Below are 25,417 nucleotides of genomic sequence, written 5' to 3'. Positions count from 1 at the left end.
TGATTACCACATAACACTGGCCTCTCATGAAGATCTCACTTGTAAAGTAGATATGTAAACTACTTTACAGTGGTACCTCTGGTTATGAACTTAATTCGTTCTGGAGGTCTGTTCTTAAGCTGAAACCGTTCTTATCCTGAGGTGCGCTTTCGCTAATGGGGCCTCTGGCGCGCGATTTCCGTTCGCATCCTGGGGCAAAGTTCACAACCAGGAGCAGCTACTTCCGGGTTAGTGGAGCTAGTAACCTGAAGGGTTCATGACCAGAAGCGTTTGTAACCAGAGGTACCACTGTATAGGTGAGATCTTCATCAGTGGTCAGTGTTATGTTGTGGTTGGGGTGTTGGACTAGGTCTACTGAGAAGGTCCAGGTTCTTCTCTTACTCAGCCATGAAGCTTGCTCAGTGACCTTGGTCCAGGCACTATCTCACAGCCTAAGCTACCTTACAGGGTTGTCAGGAGGATAAAACGGAGGCAGGGGCATACACAACACCAGGGGTAGCTGGTCCATAAAAGCAAAACAGGCAGCAACCCATCAACAGCAGTCAGCTTCTCGCCCCCAGCAGTCCCCAGTTTCCTCCTTAGTGGCATAGCCTGAGCCCACTCCCCTTCTCTTCTACATTATTATCACTCACTCTCTGCCTGTCTTCCTGCTTGGAGTTGGCATTGTTGTGACTTGTCTCCCCATAACTCTTCAGAAGGAAAGAGAGAAAGAGAGCAAGCAACTTTTTTCAAGCATTTTCCCAAAGAAAAAGGTGTGTTCAGGCAAGGTGACAGGACCCACTGGTCCTCCAGACAGCCTTCTTTCCTTGGCGTTACAAACACCTAGCCAACCTACAATTATTTGCTGCAATTTGCATAAATTGGTTCATTCCAACGAATCCACTGCAAGCGCTACATAATAATCTCCTCAACTGGTGTCCCTGGTCCAATCAGAATTCATTCAGGATGCTTTCAACCAATTACACTGCTGCTGCTGCTGCTGCTGCTGCTGCAGTAGTTCTGTTCTGAGAGAGAGGAGTTTAGCCCACACACCTCATCAGAGATTGGGCAGGATGTAGTAGGAAGGTTGTGCTGCTTTGGTTGAATGAGAGTATTGTTGGGTTGCTATGCTGTGCTGAGAGAAAAGACCTTCCTTTCTTGCAATGCAGTGCAGAAAAGCTCTTCCCTACCTCTGGGATTCTCTATTTATGCCCCCTTCCAGACCCTAGAGTTGCTCTTTTTCTCCCCAACCCCTTGCCACTAGATAAACTCTGTTTCTTAGTGTGTCGAGTTTATCTCCACTTGCTGTTAGCTCCACTTGCTGTTAGTGTTTTGCCTCACCAGCTGTAGCGTTCAGCTGCTGCCACTGTGACAGTCTTAATTTCTTGGAGAAAAGAAGGGCTATAAATATATATAATAAGTAAATATTTGGAAGCAAGTTTTCATATTGAACTGTGGGGCTTGCTGCATGTGGAATTGGGCAAATCAGGAAGCGTGTGAAAGCATAAGAGGAGGAGATATGGACTCCTGTTATATTTATTAGAATGGTCACATTTGAAAGGGGAATTTGAATGCGTAGCATGAAATCTAATAAGTAGCACTTTTTAAACTTAGCATTTGGTATCACTGTCCTAAGATAAATATATGTTTTGTAAGGAAGAAGTTTTATTTTGCCTCAGAAAATATGCTACGTGACAAATACTTAAAAATAATTAAAAATAATGCACAATTCGGTTGGCAAGCCCAATAAACAGAGAAAATGAATGCTTTGCCTATCAAACTATTCCACCAAATGTTAGGAAATTAATATTGGCAGGCATAAAAATGAACACTCAGATGCTGATTTGCACATGAGAAACTGTAAATGCAGCACTTCTCAAAACGTAGCATGGAGGCAGTGTGTGTGCATGCGCCATCAGACTTCAAAGAGATCAGCAGAGAGCAAAAGACGGTCAAAACCACAGCATGACATGCAAGACATAAGCTTCCTTAAAAGGGAGAGTGCCATCTCCAAACCATTAGCAGCAAAGGGGCCCTAAAAACAAAAAGTGGCTGGTGGAGGAAAGTGAGCAAGTGGACTGAGTTAGCAATGAAATATTAGTGGGATCAGCAATCTAGAAACAGATACTGGAAACTGAAATTGTGTAACACCCGGTGTACAGATTTAAATCACATACTTCAGAGCCAATAGCCACCACGTGACACCAACTTGCAGTGCTGCAGCCCAGAGTGAGTCAAGAGTTTTTGTTTTGTTTTAAATGGGATTTTTTTAATTAAAAAAACCAAACACCAGTGAACCAGATTTGTCTTCCAAGTCTCAAGAGTCCCTTTGCCTCAATACGGCTTTGTTCCATATTGTTTGTTAGCTCAACTCCAGATAAGCTGCACATCCTCTACACCAGGGGTCAGCAAACTTTTTCAACAGGGGCCGGTCCACTGTTCCTCAGACCTTGTGGGGGGCCAGGCTATATTTTGAAAAATAACATAAAAATGAACGAATTCCTATGCTCCACAAATAACCCGGAGATGCATTTTAAATAAAAGGACACATTCTACTCACGTAAAAACAGGCTGATTCCTGGACCATCTGCGGGCCGGATTGAGAAGGTGATTGGGCCGGATCTGGCCCCTGGGCCTTAATTTGCCTACCCATGCTGTACACAGCAGCAGGTGAGTCTGGATGCTGCCATGCAGTTTCAGAAAAGCAAAAAAGGGGAGGGAACAGATGTCTTCACAGCCCCGTTGTTTTAGCCAGCTGTAGACGATACCCACACTAAATGCAGCCGTTGTACCTCTGCAGGCCTTTCTGGCAACTACAAAATAAATAAATAGGACCAGTATGCATGTGCTAGTCACTGGAGGACATAGGTTGGGATCTTGGCTGATGAAGGTTTAAAATAGGCTTTCTTGGTCACTTTCTCATAGACAGATGAACACATCCCTGTGACCACACATACAGATCTTTCACCATTAACAGCACAAGAAATCCCACTCTGGCGTAGAGCTCCACTTGCCAAAGCCAGCAATGGGAGCCCTGTGTTTGCATAAGTAAATTGCGAATAGGTTTGACAATTCAGGAAAAGATTTAATGACCTCAGTTTTTTTTTTCTGGAGTTCACCCACTGGGTGTAATGTGAGAAGCCCTGGTATGTTACATATCTGGTACTGTACTGTACTGAAGTAGTGCTGGAGACGATGCAGTCTCTGTGGGCTTCTCCAGAAGATCTGTTTACTTAGTATTCACCCTGATTTGTTCACACAAAGCTTATGCAGTGGTTAGAGTATGTCAGGTTTATATCAAGCATTTATCTTCATTTGTTTATGGGCAGTTACTGCACATGACAATGAACATTCATCCTGCATTCATGTTAATTTGCTTGTTGGGTGCTTATATATAATTCATTCATCCCATGCAGCTCAAGGCATTTCCCCATCACTTTCCAAACTGCAAAAAGCCCAGTCTTACTTTTAAAGTGGATTTGTTGCGCTAGGATGACCCTTTAATCCACTTTCATTCAACAAATCTGAATCCCTCCAGCATAACACTGACAGGTTAGAGTTATTTCGGCAGGCTGAGCTGTTCAAATATTGTTTAGGAGTCAGGCAGGCAAAAAGCTATTTGCTTAGTATTGGTTATATGGCAACTGCAACCAGAAACAAGAACTTGGGAAGGGAGTCTTAAAAAACCCAGAGGATTAGGAAAAGATGGGTTATGATGAGCCCCAGCAAAGGAGTGCAAGAAAGCCCACGAAAGCAGGAGGTTGCCCATGTGTTCTACTTTACATAGTTAATAGTTTTTTAGGGTGCATTGCCTTAGAGGGAAAAGGAACGACTCCAAATAATGATGACTTTTGTAAATAAAAGAGTAAGTGTGCAGTCCTAACTTGGCCAACTGAGAGGTAAGTCCTGTTGACTTAACCCCAGGTAAGTAGGGTTAGGATTCCAGAATTAGGCCAGTCCTCTACAGTGGTACCTCAGGTTAAGAACTTAATTCGTTCCGGAGGTCTGTTCTTAACCTGAAACTGTTCTTAACCTGGAGCACCACTTTAGCTAATGGGGCCTCCCGCTGCTGCTGCACGATTTCTGTTCTCATCCTGAAGCAAAGTCCTAAGCTAAGGTACTATTTCTGGGTTAGTGGAGTCTGTAACCTGAAGCGTTTGTAACCTGAAGCATCTGTAACCCAAGGTACCACTGTATTTAGAAGAGCTGTCAGAGGACAACCCCCTGTTTAAAGGACACCCTGGTCCAAGTCTGGCTTAAAAGATAAAGAAGGGAGAGCAGGGAGTGTGTGGACGTTGTCCACCAGTAGTTTGCACCTGAATAGCAGACTGAACACAGGTTGCCCAGGCACAGTCCTCTCTACGATGGTGAAGTGTATTTCTGTGCAAATCTGTACCCTCTTTTCAGGTGATGCTTGCCCACTTTTTGGCATCACATTAAGACCATCCAAGAAAGGAGTGTTGGAAGAAGGGAAGGCCAGAGAATGGAGTGGGAGAGGTGAAAGAACATTGGAAGAGAGACTGATCCAAGATGGAAGGTGTATACGTAACTAGAAGCTGCAGAGATGGCGAAGGTCAAAGTTCATATGTTGTTTTGATATAACCAGTCAAAGCAGCTGTCATCAAATCCCATTTATTTCAACAAACTGCAAGAGGACAGAGCTGGTGTATTGTGTCCATAATTAACATAACAAAAGTCATATAATCAGATCTTTGGGATGAATCCATTTTATATTCTTTCTCCTTTGCCTTCTGATTGCTACCCGCAAAACTCAGTTGGCCTACAATCCCAGCTATGTACAATAGGCACCTCAAAATATAAGGATGGTATTCAGGTACCTTTTCCTCAGAGTAGACTCACTGAAGAGCATGGGAGGGCCAGAATGGCTCAGTTGGTAAGAATATGAGACTCTTAATCTCAGGGTCATGGATTCAAGTTGGGCAAAAAGATTCCTGCATTATACGGGGTTGGACTTGATGAGCCTCATGGTCCCTTCCAGTTCTACAATTCTGTGATTCTGTGACTAAGTTAGCACCATTAATTTCAGAGGATCTACTCAGAGTAAACATTAGTTAAATACCACCCACCGATTTACAGTGTGATAGAATGGGGAAAATAATTATAATAACTCAGTTGGTAAGAATTAAATAAAAACTCTTACAGTTTAAACTAATTATTTTCTCCATTGGTTTTTCTATAATTAAAAAACTAAAAAAAAAAATCCACCTCAAGTGCCAGAAACAGGAGATCACAACTTCCCACTGACAAACAACTTCACGTTAACTATGTTCCTATCTCTCTCTCTGCATGGTAAATTATCCTCTAGAGGAAAGGGAAAAAAGGAGGGGTTATGATAGTAACGGAACAGTAATTATAATTTTATGCTGTAATTTAGTATATGAGCTAAAGAAAAGCCCCATAGAAAGCTGCCTGTGCTATTGATCTGAGATGAAAAGGCATCTTCTGCTTTTGTTTACACTGGCGGAAAACAATAGGACTGAGCTTCATGTTGGCTGGAAGAAAATTGGACCAGAAAAAAAAAAAAAGGAGTCTGCAGGCATTTTGTCAAATTGCAAGTAATGTTAGTGCATAGTAGAAGGCCTAACTGATCTAGTAACAAATAAAATGTTACCTTAAACATTTTGGTAGGATAAGTGGGACCTGCAACCAAATGTTGCAGTATGAAGTGTTCCTCCTCAGTGTGCCAGCCAGAAAGCCATGCCCTTTCAGGATACTCTATTCTGTTCCAGCTGCCCCAGGTTGTTGGTTTTGATTTGTTTTTTTGTTTTTGTTTTGTTGCATTTCTGCAAACCATGAGGTTTCCCTGAGCACACTATTTTTCAGTGGCCCAGCTTTGGCTACAATCCTCTTAGCACTCACTACCAGAGTTCACTATTGGAGGAAGTGACGGCTGACAAGCAAGATTGGGAAGTGGAAGTCTGGCTATAAAATTGTGGGTGTTGTACGATAGAGAGCATTATACCCCCAGTGTACAGAATGTGGGAGTGAGTCTTGGGTCCACACAGTTTACCCCACTTACTTAGTACAGTGGTACCTCGGGTTACTTATGCTTCAGGTTACATGCGCTTCAGGTTACAGACTCCGCTAACCCAGAAATAGTACCTCAGGTTAAGAACTTGGCTTCAGGATGAGAACAGAAATTGTGCTCCGGCGGCACGGCAGTAGCAGGAGGCCCCATCAGCTAAAGTGGTGCTTCAGGTTAAGAACAGTTTCAGGTTAAGAACGGACCTCTGGAATGAATTAAGTACTTAACCCGAGGTACCACTGTAGAGTTTATGGCTGAGAGGAGAGTTGAACCAGTGATTCCTGATGGATGAGCTCACACTTGAGATCAAGAGCTGTATGAAACAACTGTGTTTGTGGGCAGTGCTTGCTTAAGTAAAATGAGGAGGGCCATGTTCACGCCTCTCTGGAAGTCATACCTTCTGACTAACAAGCGGCATAGCTTAGTGGTACAGCACAAGAAGAAGGCCACAGGTTCAGCCAGTAGCACTTCCAGTTGAAAGGATGAGGTAACAAGTAATGATAAAGATCTGGAAAGCAGCTGCCAGTAAGACAGTATTGGGCCAGAGCTACCAATAGCCACATAGAGGCCATTGCATGTAGGAACCGGCCATTTAGGACTTATGGCTGAGTGTGTGAGGGCTTCATTGATTGTTTTGTTTGTTTGAGCTCATCTAAAAGCTCTGTCTGTAATGACTTCTTCACACCTATACATTGCCACGTGTGTGTGTGTGTGTGTGTGTGTGTGTGTGTGTGTGTGTAGTCACATATCCACAGGGGAAGTTTTCATGGACAGAGAAAGGGGTGGATGCAACCCTAAATACTGGTCTGGGTTTCCCCCTCTCATTGGGCACTGATGAAGAACTGCCCAGCAAAATTCGAAAAGTGAAAATTACAAAGGATGGCTACGTTTCAGTTCATGTATTGTTGTGGACATTGTGAATTACATAAGTTCACCTTAAAATGTGAAATGAATCAAATTTCTCCTCCATCCCTCCTCATGAATAATTATCTGTGGTGTAGTGTGAGGGGGCCAGGGGGGCTGTGGCCCCCGGCACAAAATTCTGATGGGGGCGCAACCAGGTGCCCCCAGGCAGGTGCCAGCTTCCACGGGCATCCCCATCCTGACCTGACAAAGATGGCAGAGCAGCCTAGGTCCACAGTGAGTGGGAATAGACAGAGGGAGGTGGGCAAGGGGCGACTTCAGTGGAGCATCAAGGGGATTTGCCCACCAAGGGCTGCATCGGCCAACCAGGCTCCCTCCTGCATCTTGACTACCCTGGGCACAAGCAACACATGATACGCCACTGACAATTATGGAACAATTTCTGAAGCCACCTTTTAACTTGAAAGAAAAACAGCAGAGTCCTTTGCTTTTTGAAACTGGGCTTCATTCTAGAATCCAGCATCTAAAGGCGATGCTAGATGGATCATTCTGTGGGTTCTTTCATAAAAGGAAAATTGCCGGACTGAACGTTACTGCTCTGTCTTAGAACTCAGAAAGCACCTGCCATTTGCAGCCCTGTTTTCAAGAGCAGAGCACAAAGGTAAAAGTACAGAGTGAGGTAAATCCTGAAAGGTTTATAGGTTACAGGTTAAAATAACAGAGCATATAGGATAAAATGTCAGAGAATTTTGTGAAGTAAGTGTGGTGGCAAAACACAAATGAAAGCTACAGTGTCCATGGATGGATTTGGCTGTGGGAGTTTTGTTTGCAGCTCAGTGAGTTGGGAGCCAGGAAGGTAATAAAGGGAAGTAGATTCTAGCTACAATTGTCGGTTGAATATTTAACCCATGCACTCCAGAATGATATACCTAAAATCAAAGAGAGACTTGTTTTTCACCTGGATCTACCTTTCCAGTGAAAGAGAGAAAAATATGCAGTCACTATGATTAACTAGTGTCTCTCTGTGTGTCTGTAAAGAAAAAGAAAAAAATCAAAAGGCAATAATCTCTAAAATCTGCATTAATGTGACAGAAACCAGTTATGCTTTATTTGATTTTTCCCCAATACTGTATTTTATTATTAGAATATGTTTCTTTTAATATAAACCACTCAACAATTATTTTGAAAAGTAGGGTATAAACAACTTCAGTCAATAAATCAGAGAATGTGGTGAGAATTTAGCTGCATGCCATTAAAGAGAAACAAATGGAAATTTACTCTAGGGGTCTTCTTCTTCTGGAGATGATTACACTGAGGGCAACATATTTTAAAATAACCTCAAGAGCGCATGGCACCCAGAAATGATTGGGGGAGGAGGGCAGAAAATTGTAGATATGAGGCTGCAGAGGACTTGGGCTTCCTGGAAAAAGGTGATGCAGAGAATCAAAGATATTAGCAGTACAGTGGTGCCTCCGGTTGCGGACAGGATCCATTCTGGAGCTCCGGTCGGATCCCAAGGTTTCCGCAACCGAAGGGACCGCTTCTGCACACATGCGCACGGTGGTAGAGCACTTCTGCGCATGCGCACACGGCAAAACCCCGGAAATATACATATCCTGAAGTTTACGTAACCAGAGGGATAAGTAAGCAGAGGTACGACTGTATCTTTAAAAGGATATAGCTGTTTTATCACAGTTCTGGGATTACATTGACACCATATAAAGGCAGCGACCATATTAGACGCATTCAAATGATGCACAATTGCCAATGCGTGGGTACTTTTGGACTCAGAAGAAGACAGAACGGGGCCAGGGTGGGATGCAACAGGCCAAGGCACATTTATACGCACTCTGCTTATGAGCACAGGAGCCAGCAACCTGCGTGAAATGGTTGCTGCCTTTTTTAAAAACACATTGAAAGCACATGGTGTTCCCTGAAGCATCCTGGGGACTGTACTTTACCCCTCACAGGGCTATGATTCTGAGCCCTCTTAACAAACTACATTTCTCAGGACTATTTGGGGAGGAGAGGAGAGCCTTGAGCTTAAAAAGTCTGGTATGGATCAGCCCAAGGATTGCACCTGGGTTCAATATTTATTAGTGACCTCTAGACTTTGTATTCCTAGAACAGGAGAGGGTCCCAGTATTCCAAATAACACCTGCCTACAGACTTTTTAAAAAGGAGACAGGAGGGATAGCTCTAATGAAAATAACAATAAACATCACAGTCATGTGACAGAAAAGAATCTAACCAGATTATATGAAGACAATTTTTCTTACCTTATATGAGAGAAATCATAGTCAACCTCTAAGTGGTTTACAAATGCACGGAGGTAAAAAAAGGGTTTCTGGGTTGATTTTATGTTGTATGTACAAGAGAGTAATAGTAGGTTAGTAGTAGCAGCATTACTATCCCTTTTATTCCCAGGAGGCTACTGCATTTTGCAGGAAAGTTTCTCTTTTAACTCCCCAAAATACCTGAAGCCCGCTCCCCAGTAAACTGGAGGAAAGCTGTTAGTATGCCTTTTCCTGTTTTGTAGAACAGCATCCAAGCTAAGACATACAGGAGTGTCCACCATTTGCACTTTTCAGGAAAAACTGAATACATTTTTGTTTCGACAAGCTTTTCCAGTTGTATGAAAAGGTTCGTTTCTTATACTTTAAAACAATACACAATAAACACTTATCTTTAGTCATTTTTGTCCTTTTTTAAAAACTACCAGTAGCAATTTTTGTGGTATTTTTCTACATCATCTTGAGATGTATAAGATGATTCATAAATTAATAAAATAAAAGTATAATAATAAAATTATACCCCACCATTGTTCAAAACTACATCAGGTAGCTTACTTAATGATATGTTAATAACTTGCTTGCTGCCTCCGCTGTTGACAGTATTGCTTTGTTAAAAAAAAATGTAAAATTATAAATAAAAAGGGAGAAATGCAATATCCTCAGTGATAATAGATAGATAGCACAATTAATTTGCCTTTATATAGGATCTGGAGGAAGAGGGTAGTCACTAATTCTTATTTTAATAAAGTTTATAGAGGTGTGAAGAAACTGAGATCTTTTGCGATAATCCAAATATCTATTCTGGAAATTGATAAGTGTCTTCCACTTACAGGATAGGCCCAAGGTGCTTTGCTTTCTGAGGCAAATTAAATTTTTGCCATCATCTCCATTTCGTGGCTTATCATATGCTGAGCAGTATAAGAACCAATCATTAAATGGTCGAGGGTTGACTGGGATATCATGCCCCCATTTTCATGTTTAATGCCTGTCACTGTTTTGTCACCTTTCCCATGATTGCAGTGTTTATGCCACAGAGTGGCCTTGAATGCTGACAACCAACTTATCTAGAAGTAAATGTAAGGAAGCCTGAACACTGGAAGCTCCTAAACTTTACCATGTGTTATATAGTATGTTGGTGTGGAAAACACACACAGTTCTTTTCATTCATTCTGATGAATGAGCACTAGGGAAATTGTGATTTAAAAAAAATCTGATGACTTGATATGTTGGTTGCTTGCACTGGGATTTTCTTCCCTGATATTGCAAGTGTTATGATTCGGGGTTCCAGCAGACCACCAGTATTTTGTGGGAAAAGAATCGTCTGAGTGCAACAAATCTCCCTTTCTTTTATAAGGGACATTTGCAAACAAATGTTTAGTGGGAAGGTGCATAAACAGCACCAAGCCGATCAGAATGAATGCTCATTGTTGTGAAACCACCCTGCACACAAATTAGAACAAATGCGCAATAAAGACTGAATATTGTCTAACCTGCATATAAACATTGGGCAAGCAAATCAGGTTGACTGTTTGGTAAAAAGGTCCTCTGGAAGAGCTCTGGGTCAATAAGCTGCTAAGTTGCCTTGGTGCGCTTTCTGAATTAGTGTAGGCCGTGGGTTTACTCCCAGGCATCTACATAGCCATAGCAAATAACCCTGGGATTTTGGCATTCCTGACTATTGCTTTCTGTTTGCCTTTATGACCGGACATGCCTATGTAAATAATTTCTTTTCATTTTTAATTCTTGCCAAGTTTGTGGTTTAAGCACCGAAGCAGTCTGCATTTTCCATAATATTCTATTTTATTTGGAGCATCCATCACCTTCTACCTTGCTGCTGTTTCTGTATTGGCCAGTAATTAAGTGGTTCTTGCAGGGCATGCGATTTTAGAGTGTGGAAGAAGAATGCAACCATATTGTTAACTTCATTCCAGTTTAGCTCAATCTCTGTGCTGAACACACTTTAAAGGCACCTGTTCCTCGCTTATAAAGGAGAAATATGCATCTCTGTATAGTAGTCAGCCCATCTCTTTCACTCAGAGACTGCAGTGTTTGGGACATGGTTAGACCCCACTCCATAGTGTCCTGAATTGCTGCTTGTTTGCTTTGTAAGATAACAGATGGCAATGAGACCCTGCTTCTGCAACTTTGTCGTTTCATCCACCTGCTTCTTTTTTGGGGGGGGGTCTGTTTCTTGCTCATCCTAGAGCACAGCTAGCCCAGTGGTACCTTCTAGATCAGTGTTTCCCAACCCTTTTCTGACCGTGGCCCCCTTCTGACCTTGTTTCCTTCCTGTGCAAACCCATGGATGAAGCCAAGGGGGGACCGGGGACAAATAAGAAAAAATCAATACAAATCAATACAAATCTGAGGTTCTGGCTCCGGTAACAGAAGCCTGCCCCACCTAACAAAAATCCTGGATACGCCCAAGCCCCCTCCCCCATCCTACCGGTAGAAAGGTAGCTATTTAAATGTTTTGTTTGTAAATAGAACATGTTTTACATATACATAATTTTTATAACTTATACAAAATACAATTACATAAAATGATAGTAACATAGTGAAATATTGTTGAAGCAGAAAAACAGAATCATGGAGCTGGAAGGGACCCCTAGGGTCATGTTTCTAGTGAAACTCCTGAAATGTAGGAAATTCAGCTAAAGCATCCATGAGAGATGGCCACTCAACCTCTGAATCCCCATTCCACAAATGGGGAGCCACTGCAGAAAAGACCCGTTCTTGTGTTGTGACCCTCTGGACCTCTCATAAAAGTGAGGTCCACACAAAGAAGGTCCTCAGAGGGTGATCTATTGGCCTTGCTACTGACCCCAGGCTCTGCTATTGTTTTATGACTGCTTTTCAGCTGCAAAGGTGCTGGCTAGATTCAGAACCCAGCCATTAAAGTGAAAACCCTTTACACTTATGTGAAATACTAATCCTACCCATCACACACACACACACACACACCTCTCTCTCTGCCTCTCTCCCCAGCACCCTTACCTTGAGCTCCTCATCTCAGATAATTATGCTGCAGATGAATCATTTTTTAATGTTTGGTTTAATACACACAGATTCTTTAAACAATAAAAAAAAATCAGCAAAACATCATCACGATCTGGAAATCTCTTTTTTAACATAGAAAATGGTTTCCTTAATGGCACAGGGGGAGAACACGACAGCAAGCTTGACAACATAATTAGAAGATTGTTATGGGGAAAGGGAAAAGCATTCTTTATACAGCTCTTACTACTTTCAATAAGATTATTCTCCCTGAATAGCTAATCAGCTTTTCTAGCTTCCCAAATCCATGCGCTTTAAGCTGCTCTCACAGTTCTTCTTAGTTACTAAATGGCTAACAGTGACACCTCCAAAAGGGAAATTTAAAGTGTTAACCAAATGTGAGCAAACAGCATGATGGAGACTGCAGATAAAAGAGATTTTTGGCAGATTAGCAGCAATTTAAGAAGATCACACTGTTACACCTAGGTTGACAAGAGCTGACAGGGTTTGCTGATCTCTGCTCCTATCTCCAGTTTGAGTGTCATGTTTCAACAGAAATGAGAAGAACACCAAAAAAATAAAATAAAACGGGGTGGGTGGGGGAGCAGGGATCTTTTCAGAACAGAACATTGGCTTCACAGCAAGTGTTTATGGCAGCTCAAACAAAAAGGAGCTAAAGAAGGAGATGAAAGGATTAAAACAAAACGTGTTTGTCATTATGTGCCCAGTTTATTCTCCTAGTGCAACGGGTCCTTATTTTGCATTGGAAAGGCCCTTCCACTCCACCCCCTCTTTTTACTTAGCCTGGCAAAAGATAAATAAAAATGCGACACAATGGAAAGGGTGGGGAAAGACAGGTAAGACTTAGCACACACGGATTCTGCATTATGAACATTGCAGCAATTACTACATGGAGCAAGGCAGGGATGCTACTTCAACTCTACATGAGGCATGACCAAATACTGTTGTTGAATCACCCTGAGTAGCCACAAAGTACTTGGGTGCCCTCTTAAATTTTAATCCTTCAGAGATGGAGGCAGAAAATCCCACAAGTTCCTTTACGTGGGGAAAATTAATAATACATGAATTAACTCACAATTTGCGGTTCTTTTGTGACACCCAGATCAGTTGCCCAAAGCAGCCACCTCTCTCTACCTCAGCCTTTTTCAATCTTGGGTTCCCAGATGTTCCTGGACTGCAAGTCCCATCATCCATAGTCAGCAGGGGCAGCAGTCAGGGATGATGGGATTGGTAGTCCAACATCTGGGAATTCAAGTTTGAGAAAGCTGCTCTATCCAATGGTAACTTGAAAGTCATGCTCCTAGACAGGGATGGAAGGACTTGTCTATTTCAGTTCTCTTAGTTTCTTGTTTTTCCAGTCTTAAATTCAATTAATCACATTTTGCATCAATTCATTGTGTTTCTTTTAAAGAAAAATCCTTATGAAAATTCAGCAGCATTGTAGTGCAAATTTCTCATAATAAACACATGTTTACATACAATTTTGTACACATTTTTGCAAACAATCCCCCCGATAAATAATGTATTTGTGCATGTTATCTTAATGCACACTTTCACCTAAAATATGCATTTTTGTAAGCATTGATTAGCATAGTTAGAGAAATGCACCACAAAATTTGGATGAGTGTGAATTTCAAAAGATAGTTGTGTCTTGGTCTGCATATGGTTTTGGAAAGTGGAAATCTGATAGATTCTGCCTGAAATCTGTACCAAATTGAAATTTTCCTCCATCCCTACTCTTGGATGAATTCAAGATTAAATTGCAAAAAGTACCTTATGTTTCAAAAAATGATTTTATCCCTTATTTCTTTAATACCCTAGTAGTAATCTCAACTCAAACAGCGATGTCACAAGGGATTTAGGAGTGCAGCATGCATCCTTAGTACATAAACCAATTTCACTGAATCATTAAAACACAAAATCATAAGAGATTGAAGGGACCACAAAACTCACCTAGTTCAAATCCCTGGAATGCAGGAGTCTTTTGCCCAATGTGGGACTCGAAACTAGAGCCCTGAGATTAAAAGTCTCATACTCTATTTACTAGTATGAGCATGGCCAATAGTCAGGGATAGTGGCAGGGGTGCCAACCTGAATAAAATATTGGGGGGGGGGGGTATCAGGTAAGCCCTACCCCGTATACTTGATCACAAGACGTGACACACCCACCGACCATTTTAATGGCAAGTGCCATCAACTTTGGGCCCCGGCCCCCTCAAATATTCTACTGGGGAGGCCCAAAGGGACCTTAGCCCCTAGGAGTTGGCTCTTGTGGTGATAACTGTGGCCCAACAACACCTGGAAGTGTGGAACAGTTTATTTATATACATTTTTTTGGCCCGCAGGCCCCAAAGTGGTGAAAGCACCTCATTGGCTGCCCTTGTTCTAGAGGAATGGTCTGAACCTATGGTTTGGAACACCAGGATGGAGGCTGCACCCTCCACTCTCTAAATGGTACCTCCTTGTACTAATAAAAGAGATTGTGTCACCCATTTCATTTCTGCGTCATGGCAGAATAGCTTCCACTAGGTAAATTGCATCCAAGTATCTGCTTATTCACAACAAATGTTGTAGCCATGTGAAATAATTTTAAACCTTGTTAACAGCACCAACAAGACCCCGACAGTATAAAAATTATCTGTACCGTGTGTACGCCTCCCATATGTCTTTCCAATGCCTGTTGATTATATTCCTCTTTCAACAAACCTTTTAAGCTGAAATCTTTCCCAGTCTGCATCTGCACTGGATTTCTTTTTTAAAGATATGTTTATTGCTTTATCACTTGTTGTTTGCCACCCTGGGCTCCTTTGGAAGGAAGGGTGGGATATAAATTAAATAATAAATGAAGTAAACATGTTTTAACTGTTTCAGTTTACTTTCCACATGCTTGCGATTTCATGGGTTCTTCTATGTGTACAGTGCCAATGTCATGTAAAACAGGCACTTCTTTGTTGAGACAGCCAATACCTAGATAGAAGACAGGTTGAGAGGTCAGATCAAGAGCTTCTACGTTCCTATACAGCTCAGAAATCTCAGGTATAGACTCCAGCCCAGTCATCAGATGCAGAGCCAAACCCTTCTGCAACCGAAAAGTCTCTGCAAAAGGGTTTGCCGCTATTTTTCCTTTTCATTCTTTTAGCATCTCAGTAAATCCAGCAGAGACATTACTGTTCCTCATGATGCGAGCATACAATGTGAAATGTAGTCATGCAGTTTAAATGGGGAATTAATCAGCATTCAGAGCTCTAGGAGATTGACAGGGAGCTGGCTCTGTCAGTCATCTGCAGCAGGACTCTAAGGCCTAATTTTCCTAAGTGAAAATGTGCTTTCAAAATTGCAATGCAATTTTCAAAAATGGGAGCTGAATATTTAAATACTCATTCTTTTCAACATGACTGTTTGCTGTCCAGCTGCTGCTTATGTCTATGTCTGTGTCTATTGGGATATGGGATTTAAAAAATAATAATAGTAATGGGGGGGTGCATTCTGCATTGCAGTTTACACCAGTGACCCCGAGGCAATGCCCAAGTCAATTGCAATTTCAAGTTTTCCAAGTCTTAAGATGATATTGCAAGGTTTTAATAAAATAAAATAAAATAAAATGGGTGTTTCTTTATGCCGCTCCTTTGCTTTCTCCCATATAAATGAATACCTATCATTTATTACTGTGGGGGAGGGGCTAAGGAATGCAATGAGGCTAACCTATTCTCCATTCCTGTTGTTGGGTGGCCCAACACTCACAGGGATCTTGCAGCGGGGTATGCCAATGTTTCTTTCAGCAGAACACTGCACTCCTCAAGAGCTCCCTACAATACAGAGGCCCTCCTGCCACACTCCTCTGTCCATCATAATGACAGCTCTAATATAATAATGGACAATGCATGTAAAAAAGGGAGGGCACTGTATGGCGTGTAATATAATAAGGAATGTGACACAGTGGAAACAAAGACATGCACAGAACATTACATGATCAGACACTTCCTTCCTATTCTTGCTGCAGTTGGAGTTCACCCCAGCTGCCTCACCAGGCTAGTTGCAGCAACTTCCTCTACAAGTTGCTGTGACAGAGATATGTCTATTATTCACGCCAATTGGCATTTTACCAAGTGTCCAAGGTATGTCTCAAGTTTTGCCAACTTGAAAAAGCCATCAGGGACCTCTTGAAGCGTTTCGACTGTTTCATTTCTATAAATGAACCATTTCCAGGACACGCACAGAATAGATAGAAATCGCATCTACATAAGATTACAAGTTGAAGGTGCCTATTTCGTTCTGCAAAACAGCCTCCAATTTACTATAAGAAGGGTTATCAAAATCCTGATTTTTAGAAGGCAGTTATAATATAGTTTCCGTAGTTCTCACTGGCATGGTCAGTCTGTGTCTGGGCTGTAGAACTTCAGACAGTAGGCAGAGGACTCACATAACTGAATGCCCCTCATTAAAACAACAACAACCCCAGAAGTCCAAGAGAATGGTTCAAGCTCTGAAATACTTGTTTTCTGTGTGGAGAGAATTGTGCAGAATAGCAGAAGACTCGTCAGCTATGTGAGCACCAAGCACTCTGGACTGGTGAACACAGATTTACCAATTCAGAAGACTTTCTTTTACTTATAAAGTTTCAATATACTGTATTAATATATTTCAGGGACACTTTACGGTATCCAACTAAACAGCTTGGCTAGTGCAATAAATTTTAACTGCACAATGGTATGTCCCAACCATTTCTTCTCCTTGTGTGCTCCCTCTGGGGTGCCCTCTGTAAGTTTACTCTGGAGGGTTGGGGGAACCCCTGGAGCAGATGTAGGGGTCGCACAGGGAGAGAGCAAGGAAGTTCCATTGCACAGCTGAGACTGCTTGCAGTAGCAGAACTGTTTAGGTGGATACCACTCTCTATGGCTGCAATCCTATATCCACTTGCCTGGGAGAACTGAACTCAGTGGCACTTGCTTCTGGGTAAAGACATACAGGATTGCATGGTAAGTCCCACAATTTATTCAACTATCTCTAGAAAGGTCAGGGTGCATAAGGTCTTCTCGGTGCCTCCATTCATCTTAGCTGCAAATAGGCCCTTTATACATTGGGGAAGTCACATTATTACATTACATGTAATATGCCATTTTAAAAAGTGTACCTTTCCTTGGCTTAATAGATAGTTATTTGTTTCATGGTTTCATTGTATTCCATCCAGCTTCATCAACAGCAACTAAAGAGTCATAATAAGTACAGAAATATGGTGACAGATTCTTAGCCAGATTATTAGCCAAGCGAAGACGGTGCTCAGAATAAATGTATTAACTAGGCACATGCACTTTAATTTGTATTGTATTATTTTTTTAAAAAAAAATATCCATTTATGAATTGCATTAGTGAATCTTGTAATAAAAATATTTTAATGAACTCATGGCATCATATGACCCTGTAAAATTATGTCAGCCCAATACCTGAAGAGGTGTTATTAGACATTGTTCTTATTAGTGTAATTATAATGCTGATTTAAAGGAGCTGAAAATTGGGGCATAAAGGTTGTTATAAGAGATAGGTAGAGTGAGTATGTGTATACTTTGCTAATATCCTTCTCTTGATGTGGCATAATGAGTTCCTAGGCAGAACTGCAGTACTCTGCAGGGTAAAGGTTGCATGAATTAAGCATGCAGAAATCAGTTCTAGGTTCTCCCAGTATGTTTGTAAATGCACGAGACATACACATTGGGGAAGGTGGATAATCTACATGAGGCCTGGCATTTGCATCATGGTTACTAGCTAGTAAATTACATCTTCTGTATTTCCCTGGAATAAATAACTTGTAACAGTACAATTATCAATGGTCTCATGTTGCACCAGCACTCTGATAGGCTTAGGTTTATGGTTCCCAGTTCCCACAACAGGGTACAACCCCACATCCTGGCACCAGAGCTGAGCCAGAGACCCCATTTCAACCACAGTGCTGGCCTATCACTAGCCATTATACAGCATCTTAGCGGCCTTTTCAATTTACAACAGCCACAATGGTCAATATATTATGGGGTTTTCATAATATTTCCATTTCCAAATCATATGACTAGAAGGACCTATAACATGGAGAAAACAAGAAAACAATCAACCTCAACACTAGGGTCATTGAGTGGAGTTAGGAGCATCAGAACAAAAGGTTCCTGTTCTTCCTCCATAAAAGGAGATGGTCCAATCTTGCGCCCCATTGATGTCAGTTCCCAAGCTGCCTCTAAGGCTTCTCCTGACCCATTTTAAAGTCTGAGGAACTTGGGTAAATCAGCATCAGTTGGTCAATGGCATCAATTACTTCATACCTGTTACAGTATAAAGTAAAAGGCATGTTTTCAACCAGGATTTTGCATTTCATTCCCGGCTGTCTCCTTGCCTTTGGGCCTACCTTGCCTTGAGGTCTCCTGGTACCTCACCTGTTCAGCTCTGTCTCCCATATTTTCAACCCATGTCTGGGCACTCTAAGGCCATTCTAAGGCTGCAGCTGCATCCACTTGTGCTTCCTCACCATCCCTGATTGACTCTCCTGGTCACACTTTGAATCAGTGTAAGAGGAAGAAGCAGGACTTCCTATTGGCATTATATCTGGGCGGTGCAGCCCTTAGCTTCCATGTTGGCACAACTGAGATGTCACTTAGAGTGCAACAGCCCAACAGACCCCTACACTATAGAATACTGGAAATGCAAAGGTTATTTCAGATGATGCACTACTCCTTGGAAGCATGGGCATAAAGGTCATATTTGCCAACCACAGCTACTAAGTGGTGTCCTGAAAAATTGATGCTGCATTCACACGGCAGTTTATTCCATTTTCGGTAGTTGAGCTTTCACAAGATTTAAAAGCCACTTCCACGGTAGGATATACTGCAGGTTTAGTGCTCATTTCTGTGTTATTTGCAAATGGATTTTTTTCTGGAAGCAAAATGTTAGGGAAACATCAGGGAATTGAAATAAACTGGTGTGAGAATGCAGCATAAATTAAAAGTATTATTGACAGTTTATCGAACAGGGTTATGACAGACTTTAAGCCCACAAAGGGGCTGTTACGGAAGGCACTAAATGCAATTGCTGGATCATAAACTATGATCTTTGTTTAAAAAAGCAGATAAAATGCAATTATATAATTTTCATATGCTTCCCTTGCAGGCTGATGAGTGTCCTACTGCTAACTGGTCGTGTGAAGTGGTGGAACTACTGTGGAAAGACGACTTCTTTGGTACAAAAGATTATGAAATGAATCACACACTCACAGGCCAGGTAAGTAGGTCTGTTGTTTGTAGGAAAAGAAGAGGGTCAGCACCACCCCAAAAAATAAATGCAATTGGGCTTTCAGATCAGATGTGTTATGTAGCATTCCAAGGTTTGTCTTGCAAAGTCATTAAATTAGCCTGTAGATACAACTTACATAAATGTGTAAGCAAGCAGAGGTTGCTACACCAATAAATAAGCAGTGGCATAGCTAAGTGCTCCGGCACCCGGAGCGGCACACATGCCGTGCCCCCGGGGCGGGACGATCTGCCCATGGGCGGGGCCAATCCACCCAAGGGGCGGAGCGATCCACCCATGGGACCGATTGGCGCAGCTGCACAATCCTCTCTGGGGGTCGATCTCTGCGCAGGGGGGCACAAAATGTCACCCCCCTTCAGCCTGAAGTGGGGTGACATTCCCCCTCCCGTGACTCCCAAGCCTACAGCAAGCCAAGGGAAGGGGGAGAGCCTCAGCAGCTGCTTTGCCGCTCACCGGGCTTGTGGGAGTCACAGGTGAGGAGGCCATGCCAAATGTCACCCCCTTCAGGATGACACCTGGTGTGGACCGCACCCCCGTTGCCAAGCCCCTGTAAATAAGGTGTAAGGGTTAGTTGTAAAAAGCTAAGAACAAAATGGATCAGGCCAAAGACCCACCTAGTTCAAGTTCTCACAGTAGCCAATCAGATGATTGTGAGACCAGGGGTGCCAACTTAAATAAAATATGGAGGGGCCTAGGTAAGCCCTGCCCCACATAAGCAATTATATAACACGGTGCACGCACACCATTTGAAGGGGGCAGCCCCCTCAAATATTTTAGGGGAGGCAAAGACCCCTCAATCCCTAGGAGTTGGCTCCCATGTGTAGGACGCTGAGAATAATAATAATAATAATAATAATAATAATAATAATAATAATTTATTGTTTGTACCCCACCCATCTGGCTGGGTTTCCCCAGCCACTCTGGGCGGCTTCCAACAAAACACTAAAATACAATAACCTATTAAACATTAAAAGCTTCCCTAAACAGGGCTGCCTTCAGATGTCTTCTAAAAGCTTGGTAGTTATTTTTCTCTTTGACATCTGGTGGGAGGGCATTCCACAGGGCGGGTGCCACTACCGGGAAGGCCCTCTGCCTGGTTCCCTGTAACTTGACTTCTCGCAGCAAGGGAACCGCCAGAAGGCCCTCGGCACTGGACCTCAGCGTCCAGGCAGAACGATGGGGGTGGAGACGCTCCTTCAGGTATACTGGGCCGAGGCCGTTTAGGGCTTTAAAGGTCAGCACCAACACTTTGAATTGTGCTCAGAAACGTACTGGGAGCCAATGTAGGTCTTTCAAGACCGGTGTTATATGGTCTTGGCCGCCGCTCCCAGTCACCAGTCCAGCTGCCGCATTCTGGATTAGTTGTAGTTTCCAGGTCACCTTCAAAGGTAGCAGGATTTGAGTGCAACAGTACTTTCCATAACTCTGATTCCCAGCATCTGTTCAAGGGGAGACAGTTGCTCCTGCCACAACATTTGTCTCTATCCCAGAACGTTCAGCTCAGTATCACAACTTTCTGTGACCTACGAGGTAATGAAATTTGTTGCTTGTGTATACCTTGGAAGTAGCAATCAATCGAAAGAAGGGCAAAATGACAGAATCATTCTGATAGACTGGGCCCAAAGGAGCCCAAGTGGCTTATGCAATTAAATACAGAGAAATGCAAGATAATGAGATAAGGGACACATAATAAGGAAAGGATTTCTTTCCTAAACACTCACATGGTTCCAAAACACCAAGCAAAAAGAAAAAAAAAGAAAAGAAAAGACATGACAGTAGAGATCAAAAGGAAACTGCACATAGCTACAGAAATACAGTAAAGTAAATGGCAGCACTGACTCACCTAGAGAAAGGCTATGATAGCAGCCGCAGTTATTCTTGCCAAATATGAGTGATTTATGAATGGGACCACTTTTTAGTACTGAGGAGCTGAGCACACCTTATTATGAAGAAGGGCAATAGAGAAAAAATGGGGGGGGGGGGGAGAGACTTGGAACTTAATTATTCATAAATGTCAGAGAACAGAAGGGAATGGTCTGTAGTCTTTTGAAAATAGAAGAATGAGAGCCATCCCCTCAAGGAGGAATTCAAAATTCTGAAGCCAACAGAGAGGACAGATGTTTCAAAGGCAAGCTTGCAGTGCTGCAAGACACTGAGAGCCAACCTACATGGGTGATGCAGGGAAGTTCGCAATTGGCTCTCCTGAGGTTCTTCACTTTGAAACAGATTGGTAGTTGGGTTGCCTATTGAGGGTTTTTGGTGAGCCAACATGACAGTGATGTGGGATTGAGGACTGGAGTGATCGTTCTGTGGTATTATGGGAGTGGACAGAGCTCAAGTGTAACTTTTCAATAAATGTGTTTTAAACAAACAAGTGTAGGATTAAGGGCCAAAGCTCCTCAACCTTCAACACAAACTACTCTGATCAAATGTGGAGTCCCCTAAACTTATTTTTTTAAATAAATAAAGAAATAAATTGGGGAAATTCAACCATAGTTTATCTGCTGTGAATTATTTCAAATAGACACTTTTTTAAAAAATCAAGAGGCAAACATATACTACTACTCTGAATTACATAGTGCTTATAATATAGATTTCCTGTGAGAGGCAGCCACAACTGATCTGCATCAGCATAATTTTTATTCTCCCATAACAACGTAAATTCATGGCACATGCTTGGAAGTTGCCCATATCTCCTGCTATAATCAGTAAAATTACTCCATCTTGACCAAAAATTATCCTGACTTTGCTTTTGTTCTCTAAATCTGATAAAGTGAGTTAGTTTAACGATTAATCCTCAGCCCCATATTTTACCATGCCATTCTTTGATACCTGGTATAGTTGATGATCTCTACTCCCCTGCGTATAAAGTCCTAGCTGCTGCTAAGAAAGGAGTTCTATAGGCTCTTAACAAACACATTCTTGTATGTATTTCTGCCTACTATGCAAATACAGATTTCTGCACATATTTTCCCAGTATAATGCATGTTTGTATTTCAAAAGTGGATATATGCATTTTTAATCCCTCTTCCTAATATGTACTGTAATGGTTCTAGGGGTTGCTCGTGCGTAAATCGGCGCCACACCTGGCTGGGTTACCTGGGTGAACTCTTTCTGTCCGGACAGCCACTCACCCGTGGCTGTCTCAATTGCTGGCAGTATCCGTTAGTGGGCGTTTCTTGAACTTCTTCCAGCAAAGAAGCTCTTTGACGCCTAGTCGCCGCCTACTCTCCCTGCGCGGAAGCCTTCTGCGCAGGGAGGGTGTGGGCAACGGAGGACCCGTGCTCTCCCCGCTGGTCTCCGGCGAGGAGTCCTGGAGCCACCTCGCCGATTCCCCCATCTGCCCCCCTTCTCCACTGGTGCTACGCTGAATTCCTTCCCCAGAAGATGGGCTGCTTCTCTCCCTCCCGGGACGCTCTCCGGAATCCCTCTGGAGCCCTCCCTCTCCCTCTGGCTCCGATGGCAATTCCCTGACATGTACATATTTTTGGTTGGAGGACTACATCACAACATTCAGAGAAGTGCAGATTCTGGAAGCATATAGCTGCCTTTCAGTTCACAATCTTGTAAGAAAAACTGCTCCTTTTCCATTATGGGGTATCCAAGAGCCCGTATAGAGTCCTTAACTAGGTTCCCTATTGGAAGGAGAAAATGACAAAGGCCAACCAGAGAATATTGAGAAGCAAGGCAGCTAGTAAGCCTGATACTTATTAACTGTTGCAACAGGGTGTTCACTGCCACACACAGCAGCAGGAGGGACCCTAAACAATGATGCGCAAGCCCTTATATAGACTTTTGAAGTTGCCCACCCTGTAGCCAGAGACCATCCCTAAAACATCATACATACATCACAGAAAGAAGCGGTCTACAGCAGAAATCCTGTCTACCAGGATAATGGTCACTGGTTGCATTACCATTCTTTTGTGATGGTAAATACTTTAATTCCTGAATCCAGGTCACAGGCTCACCCTATTCATACACAAAAACGCCCTTAAGACAGATAAGCAAAAGACAATGGAGAGGCTTTCCCATTTCCTTCCTCCTTGCAGAGAAATATTTGAGGTCACTGGGAGAGTCAAAATGACTTCAGGATTGTTCTCCTGTACTATTTTAGACACGTGGTTTATATACTTATGTATGTGTTTGCCTTGTGAATTTATGAAACACTTATTTTATATTTGGGACCTTAGAATTCTTATACATTGGTACCTTGGGTTACAGACGCTTCAGGTTACAGATGCGTCAGGTTACAGACTCCGCTAACCCAGAAATAGTACCTCAGGTTAAGAACTTTGCTTCAGGATGAGAACAGAAATCGTGCAGCGGTGGCGCGGCAGCAGCGGGAGGCCCCATTAGCTAAAGTGGTGCTTCAGGTTAAGAACAGACCTCCAGAATGAATTAAGTACTTAACCCGAGGTACCACTGTAACAACATATTGTTTCAGAGTGTGAGAATTAGGGAGGTTTGTATTAAACTGCAAACTGAGCCAAACATATCCCCAGTTGTAAGCATAGTGCGCTCAAGATTGCATCCAAAGGCCTCATTCCAGCAGGCTGCTGTGTGTGCATGTTGCCTGGTTGGAAAGCCCCAAACACTAGCTTGGGCCGTGCAGCCTTAGTCAGACTCTTGGAAAAAGTGCCAATCAGTTCAGAAATGAGAGGGAGGAGGAGTGGAATGCATCCTCCCCACTCCCCAGCCTCCAGCAGATGATTGGCAAACACTATTGCAGATGATCTTATCAGGGTTGCACAGCTTCTGGGCTTTTTGATTCTGCAGAAACATGAGTTCAGCACAAGCCCCACAAATTGGGGCAATACTATTCCTTTAGCTCCCTTTGAAAACAGGAGAAAGAAGTGCTATTGCAGTATCTAGCTGAAGTGTGGGAGGGATTATTAGAGTGACAAGAATTGAAAATGATTTTTAAATACTGTTTGCACATTAATAAATCACATCCATTTTTCATTTATCACCACGTCAGCTTTGTGAGGTGCAGCTGCAGTGCTTTCAAGTGAGGGATAAGTTAATTTGTTAAAAAAAAAACACTTTAAAAAGTGAAGACAAGTGCACAAGCTGATTTGTTATCATTTAAGGGGAGATGAAAGTCCACTTCGCTTTAAGTAGGGCTGTGTATACAACATTTATTTAAACCACATTTAAGGCACGCGGGTGGCGCTGTGGGTTAAACCACAGAGCCTAGGACTTGCCGATCAGAAGGTTGGCGGTTCGAATCCCCGCGACAGGGTGAGCTCCTGTTGCTCGGTTCCTGCTCCTGCCAACCTAGCAGTTCGAAAGCACACCAGTGCAAGTAGATAAATAGGTAAAGCTCCGGCGGGAAGGTAAACGGCGTTTCTGTGCACTGCTCTGGTTCGCCAGAAGTGGCTTAGTCAGGCTGGCCACATGACCCAGAAGCTGTATGCCAGCTCCCTTGGCCAATAAAGTGAGATGAGCGCTGCAACCCCAGAGTCGGCCACGACTGGACCTAATGGTCAGGGGTCCCACCTGACTTCCCCCAAAGAGTCCTGGGAACCATAGTTTGCTGAGGGTGCCCAGCACTGTAGCCCTGTAGGGATAAACTACAGTTCCCAGTTGAATGTGCACACTGCCTTCAATGAAGCATGGCACTCATGGTGATGCGAGACAACAGAGTGGCAGTTCTGCCTGCAGTGTTACATCTGTGATGACTCATTCATTCATTCATACATGCAGCAAGCCATCACTTTTATTGTGTGGACATGTCCATGTGTGAACCAGCTCTGGACTGCTGGGCACATGGCCAAAGGGGTTTCCTCTGTAGTATATGGATGCCTCATCACTGAAAAGCAGGATGGCCCCCATAAGCTTGTTATTTGACATGCCATCTCAAAAAAGCCAAGAGTGCCATGTCCTGCATGCACGTGTGAGCACACCCCAGCTCTTGCTTCTTGGTCCT

The 25,417-nt window shown here is 42.8% G+C and overlaps 2 long non-coding RNA genes across 12 annotated transcripts in view; one reads left to right on the top strand and one right to left on the bottom strand.

Moving 5' to 3' along the window:
• Positions 1–25,417, bottom strand: part of LOC310761289 — a 374,003-nt gene that overhangs the window by 148,341 nt on the left and 200,245 nt on the right. The gene's annotated exons all lie outside the window — the stretch shown is intronic.
• Positions 1–25,417, top strand: part of LOC310761282 — a 364,443-nt gene that overhangs the window by 282,819 nt on the left and 56,207 nt on the right. For all 11 annotated transcript variants that reach the window (XR_014547308.1, XR_014547309.1, XR_014547310.1 and 8 more), the window contains one exon: positions 19,348–19,458. This is a non-coding gene — a long non-coding RNA (uncharacterized lncRNA). The remainder of the gene's footprint in view (positions 1–19,347; positions 19,459–25,417) is intronic.

Source organism: Podarcis filfolensis, assembly GCF_964270895.1.
Source record: "Podarcis filfolensis genome assembly, chromosome: 4".
Classification (NCBI taxonomy): Eukaryota; Metazoa; Chordata; class Lepidosauria; order Squamata; family Lacertidae; genus Podarcis; species Podarcis filfolensis.
The sequence above is the reverse complement of the archived record's forward strand: the minus strand, read 5'-3'. Positions and strand labels throughout refer to the sequence as shown.